Source organism: Leptonychotes weddellii, chromosome 9 (assembly GCF_054177405.1).
Source record: "Leptonychotes weddellii isolate Sample4059 chromosome 9, ASM5417740v2, whole genome shotgun sequence".
In the NCBI taxonomy this organism is placed as follows: Eukaryota; Metazoa; Chordata; class Mammalia; order Carnivora; family Phocidae; genus Leptonychotes; species Leptonychotes weddellii.
In genome coordinates this window covers 118,731,862-118,737,728 of record NC_138377.1, presented here as the reverse complement: position 1 = coordinate 118,737,728, position 5,867 = coordinate 118,731,862, and the positions used below count along the sequence as shown (strand labels likewise).

Sequence of the window (5,867 nt, the reverse complement as noted above, 5' to 3'; positions counted from 1 at the left end):
GTGCCCCATGGAGGCTGGTGGCACAGCGGGAGGCTGAGTAATATGCTGGGGTTGGAAAAACTGGCTTTGGAATCAGACCAGCTGACGCATAATTTCAGGGTGGCCTACCTGAACCTTGACAACGGTATTTCTTTCCCTTTCTTTCTCTTTCTTTCTTTCTTTCTTTCTTTCTTTCTTTCTTTCTTTCTTTCTTTTTCTTTCTTTTTCTTTTTCTTTCTTTTCTTTCTTTCTTCTTCCTTTTTCTTTTTTTTAAGATTTTATTTATTTATTTGAGAGAAAGAGAGAGAGCACGCAGAGGGAGAGAGAGAAGCAGACTCCTGCTGAGCGGGGAGCCTGATGTGGGGCTCAATCCCAGGACGCTGGGATCATGACCTGAGCCAAAGGCAGATGCTTAACTGACAGCCATCTAGGCGCCCCAACCATGATGTTTCTAAGTGTCTTTTACTCATTTGTAGAATGGAGATGAGAGGACCTTCCTCGAAGCCTGGTGGGGAATTCATTGTATGCCCTGGCACACAGTAATAACCAAATAGATGTTTGCTCTGCATAAGGTCCAGCTCAAGCCTTCTCTTCTTGTGGGTGGGGGATGGGGTAACTGGGTGATGGGCAGAAGGAGGGCACGTGATGTGATGAACACTGGGTGTTATATGCAACTGATGAATCACTGAACTCTACCTCTGAAACTAATGATGTACTACTATATGTTGGGTAATTGTATTTAAAAAAAAAAGCCTTCTTTTCTTTAGGTAGCTTTTTCTAATCTGGTCCACACTGACCTCCCAATGACCTCATGGAATTGTTACATGATTTATATTTGGCTTTTTACCTAATCCTGTCTCCTTTCTCCTGGCCAGCCCAAGGGGAATGAACTCCCTCAGCTGTGGACCCTGCTTCGGTTTCTTCTGTTTTCTCCAGGGCAACCACACAAAATGCTTGCCAACAACATTTTTGGAACAATACAGCATTAACACTGATTAGATGTTATGGAATTTGTCCTAGAGCTAATCAGAACTTGGTGAAATCGCCCTTCGCAGGCGATACCCTTATGCTGGCCACGATGCAGACACTTTGGGGACACCCAGGGACTCCTGAGGTCTGGGATTTGGTGACCACTCAGATCCGCTGCCTGTACGGCTCAGGCGCCCAGGGCTCTCTCGCTCCCAGCCAGGTGATGTCTGCTTCCTTCCGACGCATGGTGAGTTTGGGAATGGCCGTCTGGGCGCTCAGGAGTGGAGATGTTGAGCTCGGAGAGGCCCGGAGGGGGAAGGGACTTTGGAGTGAAGTCTGTGTGTTTGTTTGCTGTCCATCACTCCCCATGGCCGTGGGAGGGAATGACGGTGGGTGCTTTCCTTCACTATCCCCAGCCTTCTGATAATAGTGGTACACAGGCTGGGGGCATCTTTCCCCATGAGCTTTTGTCTTTGGAGCATCACCTCAAGAACACACGTCAGGGGAGAAAGTTCCATTTATTATCCTTGCCATGATAAAAATTCTGCCATTTGTACGGGGAGGGTCTCTTTTGAGACTGACGCAGGAAGACAGCACCCTCTTGCCCCTCCTGGAGCGTGGGGGGAGCAGGGAAGAAGACAGCACCCTCTTGCCCCTCCTGGAGCATGGGGGGAGCAGGAAGAGGCCACGGCAGGAGCAACCACAGAGCTCCTTTGTCATGGACTCTACCAGCCATCGCTTCCATCCCGAAGTGAGGTTGGCAAGGTGAGTGGTCAGGTGTCGGGGCTGCAGGTGAGGGGAGGCTCTGCACCTGCATTCTGCAGCCCTGGTCTGTGCCCCGTGTTCACTCTGTATCCAGTAAGCCTCCCATTAGCCACCTGCTTAAGGATCAAAATCTCACTGTGGACTTCCTCCATGTGGTGTGTATTTGGGTGTCTGGGCAGAAGTTGACCCCAAGCTTGTCCAAGCAGAAGGTTGCCTCCCTCTCTGATCTTGTTCTCTGACAGTTTGGTTGTGTCCCTCTCCCCCACCCCCCCAGGAGGCCAGGGTGTGCCATATGATTGTTGGCATCTCATTCCTGCTCATCAGATGGGCTCTGTCTGCAGGGTCCATCCATCGCTCCCTGTTGCTGCGTTGAACCTGGAGTTCTCCAAATGCCTGCCATGCGGCTGTCACCAAAGTATTTTCAACCCTGCTCAGTGTGTACCCAAAATCCAGGGAGGGAATCTACACAGAAACATTTGGAGGAACCAGAATGCAAGTGGAATTATTAACATTTGAGGTGGGGGTGGCGATATCTTGGCTCGGGATCTGAGCTTCACAGAACCCCGGGACACGAATGGATTATTTGGTCTCTTAGAGACCCCTCCAGTTTTGTGATATTCTAAGTTGGATTCAGAATGAGAATGGGAAGGGGCAGGCCAAGCGGGTAGAAATTTGCTCCTGTTTATTATAAGGAAATTCAGAGTTATGGGAGTAAAAGGAGTGTTCTCGGATCACAGTGGCCTGGCTCCCTCAGGCATGCCTGGGAAGGGGGATGATGAAGCCGGAAGGCTGTATAGGGCCAGGGGTTATAGGCGCAGAGGGTGGCCTGTGGGTGGGCAGACCAGAGCAGACTAACAGAGGTGGGCTCTGAGGCCCTGACACTAATTCTAGACCTGTCCTCTGGCAGGTCTGAGACCACCTACCTACATATGTACTGTTAGGGCTTGGCTCGGAAGGCTGAATTTTCCAGGGACCTTATTAGCGGTGGCTCCTGGTGACTGTATTCGCTCAAGGCTGTGGGACAGGTGCCATTCATCTTCATACAACGTTCTATTCATACTTTACAACGCTTCAGTTCTCCTAGGTGCCACTTCCAAGGTTTTAATGATCCCATTAGATAAGACAGTCGTTTCTTTCTCCCTTCACTTTTATCTGGATCACTGGGTTTCCTTGTCCATGGAGAATGGTCATGGTGTGAATCTTTGTGCCTGTTGCTGGAAGGCACTGCTTGGTGAGGGATGGGAGGGGTGGATTTTGTTCCTTCGATCTTTTGCAGGAGCTATGTTAGTGTTCCAGAGCAAAGGAAATCCTGGAGAAGTGCTCTCAAGAGGAGCTTAGGAAAAGACACCCGCGAGGATTCTGACATGTCCTGCTGAGCAAGGCGGTCTCCTCACTGAGTTACAGAGCTGTGGTGAGCCACTGTCCCTGGAGGATGAGCTAAAGAAGACAGCTGGGAAATATTGTTTAGCCACCTCTGGGGTTAGTGGGGGCTAAGGTCATCTATGCATCACTCCAGGTGCCTCGAGGATATCTTGTCACTGTGTCCACACCTCACTATGTTTTTAGAGGTTCGAGAGTGAATGGGCTCTAGCACCCAATTGAACATGAAAGCCCAGGAGAGGATTTCTGTCAGGATATACTTTTGCTCCAAGAAGAGTAGCAAGTCTTGAACCCAGGTCACAGGTGTCTTGAGGTGTCAGTTTCTGCCTCTCAAGTTATTAAACATTTTCCACCACTTGTCTTGTACATTTCTTTGCATAATCCCTATAATATAGGGGCAGGTATAATTTTGTATATTCTCTATAAAATGTGTGAAGATACAATTAGCCTTACTTCCTATATGGGGAGACAGACTCAGAGCAGAAAAGTTACTCTTTCAAGTCACACATTTCATCGCTGGTGGAGTGTGGGGCATGAGTTCCTATCTCCTGATTCCCAGGTACATGCTGTTTTTGTTAGACTCAAAGTATTAAAGAACCCAGACTCTTTGGAAGTAATGAGGGATTCCAGAAAAAGCCTTAGCAGTGCTTAACAATTTGAAAGACCAAAGGAACTGAGGCCAAAGAAGATTGAGATAGGTGAGCTATTTCATTGTATAAATTTCCATTAACTTGGTTAATAATAATTGATGCCCCATTTGTACATTTCTATATATTAATTAAAAACACTTGAGATTTGATACAGGGTCAAAAATGACAGATTGATTTGTCTCTCAAATTGTGCTAATCCCCAAATGGGAATCCCATTGTGACCATGATTTTGTAGAATTGATTAGATGAAGAGAAATGTACTCAAGTGTCAAAGGCTACATTAGGAATGGTTGCTAATGAGCTAGACCTCTCAGAGCTGCCTGGCTGGGTGCATAGTAGGTGCTCAATGAGTGCTGATGGTTGGCTGGATTGATCAAGTTTTCAGTTAGCCTTCCATCCCACAGAGCATGGTGCTTTCATGTGTCAGCTAAAATGATATTCCAAGCATATACCAGCCTATAAACTTTAAGACGTGTTTGGAAAATTTTCAAACCTACAAAAGGAAATGAGAATAGTATAATAAACTCTTAAGGTACTGTTTTCCAGATTCAGTGCTTATCGATATTCTATTTTTGTTTATTGATTCCCCTTACACACACACACACACACACGCATGTACACGGAGGTTGGGGGGAGACAGAGAAAGAGAGAGAGAGAGTTTCTTTTTGGCTGGGATACTCTAGAAGAAATTCCAAACACCGTATCATTCACCAGTGAATACACCTGTATGTATCTCCAAGAGACAACAATTTAAAAAAATATATAACCATAATATCATCATCACAACAAAGTCACATTCATTCCTTCATATCATAGAATACCTCTTTCATGTTTAATGTTCCATGATTGTCTCAAAATGTTGTTCTTTTTGTTACATTCTTCAAATTAGATTTCACACGACATGCACACTGCATTGAGTTGATCCAGCTTTTTTGGTATTTTCTTCCATCTATGATAGTGTCCCCTCCCCTCTAAAGAAAAAAGTTAGGTCAAGAGACTTAACCAGATTCAGGTACTTTCTTTTTCATTTTTGAAAAATACTTCATAGATAAAATCATGCACTTTCTTTAACCTACAACATTTGGAAAGAATTCTATGTTTCTTGGGTATGCATTTATTCCAGGTCCTGATCCTTGGACAAAACCGATCATGTGAGCAATGTTTGGGGTAAATGACATGGAACCATGGTCCTTCACCACGCATCAGAAGTTGGACTCCTACAAATCACAGCCACCCAAGACACTGCCACTGGGTAATGATATAGGTTTCCGGATGCCGGACATAACTGTCACAAACTCCCTCAGGAAGGATTTTAGGGCAGAGCAAACCTCCAATTCAGGACCTATTCTCTCTTGCTTTACACAACTCTAAAAAGCTTCATTTTATTTTGGCAACTCACAGGAAGTAGGAAATAAAATTAGGAGGAACAGGTGGTCTGGAAACACAGTAAGAGATGGACGACAATTGGCATGAAGGAGGGCACGTGATATGATGAGCACTGGGTGTTATACACAACTGATGAGTCATTGAATACTGCATCTGAAACTAATTATATACTCTAGGTTGGCTAATTGAATTTACATTAAAAAAAGAGAGAGATGGATGACAACCATGTGATCCAGAAGAAACGTGAAAAGCAAAAACAAGAACAAGAGAAGGGACAGAGTCCAGTATAAACTGATAGAGAGCCCAAGAAACTTCCTCTTCCTCTTAGAGATACATCATGCTAGCCTATTTACTTGCACTATCTAATTTATTATCACATCAACCTTAGGACAGAGGTACTGTTATATCCTTTTTTTTAAAAAAAGATTTATTTATTTATTTTAGAGAGAGAGAGTGCGCGTGCGCACACCTGAGCGGAGGAGGGGCAGAGGGACAGAGAGACAGAAAGAATCCTAAAGTCAACTCCCCATTGGGCTCAGACCCCCAACGCAGGGCTTGATCCCGGGACCCTGAGATCATGACCTGAGTCAAAACCAAGAGTCAGACACTCAACTGACTGAGCCACCCAGGTGTGCTGGTACTATTATATTCTGTATTTTACAGATAAAAAGCAACATTAAGAAATGTTGCTAACAATGTCCACAATAGCCAAACTGTGGAAAGAGCCAAGATGTCCAT

The 5,867-nt window shown here is 45.2% G+C and overlaps 1 long non-coding RNA gene across 1 annotated transcript; it reads left to right on the top strand.

Moving 5' to 3' along the window:
* Positions 1-508: 508 nt before the first annotated feature.
* LOC145723309 (uncharacterized) lies at positions 509-5,824 on the top strand. Its single transcript, XR_014148240.1, has 3 exons — positions 509-1,195; positions 2,990-3,124; positions 4,867-5,824. It is a non-coding gene; the product is annotated as an uncharacterized LOC145723309 (long non-coding RNA).
* Positions 5,825-5,867: the final 43 nt, after the last annotated feature.